The sequence below is a fragment of the Triticum aestivum genome, chromosome 6D (genome assembly GCF_018294505.1).
Source record: "Triticum aestivum cultivar Chinese Spring chromosome 6D, IWGSC CS RefSeq v2.1, whole genome shotgun sequence".
NCBI classification, from domain to species: Eukaryota; Viridiplantae; Streptophyta; class Magnoliopsida; order Poales; family Poaceae; genus Triticum; species Triticum aestivum.
Window position 1 is genome coordinate 370,693,966 of NC_057811.1, and position 583 is coordinate 370,694,548.

Genomic DNA, 583 nt, shown 5'->3' on the forward strand with positions numbered 1-583 from the left:
ATGCAACTGGGGGCCCCTTGACAAAAAGACACACACACATGCACGCACTTCTAGTTGCGAGTCGATTATTGACATGCAGCTAGGGACCACGACAAAACATACACACACACACACATGTACCCCCTAGTTGCGAGTCGATGGTCAACTTGCAACTGGGGGTTCTCCACAAATACACACACGCACACACCTAGTTGCGAGTCAATGGTTGACATTCAACTAGGGACACTTTCATAAAAATAACACACACACACACCCCAGTTGCGAGTCAATTATCGACATGCAACTTGGGCCCTAGTTGCGAGTCGATGCTTGACATGCAACTAGGGACCCCTTGACAAATAGACAAACACACACAACACTCCTAGTTGCAAGTCGGTTACCGACATGCAATTGGGGACCCTCGACACACACACACACAACACACATCCCCGTAGTTGCGAGTTGATGGTCAACTTGCAGCTGGGGGGCACGAATAGGACCCAACAAGAGTACGGGCACACAACTAGGGGGTACAGGTGCAACTACAAACAACCCCCACCCCCCCTAAAAAAACCACCCACGGCCGACACCCCCCCTGACAACC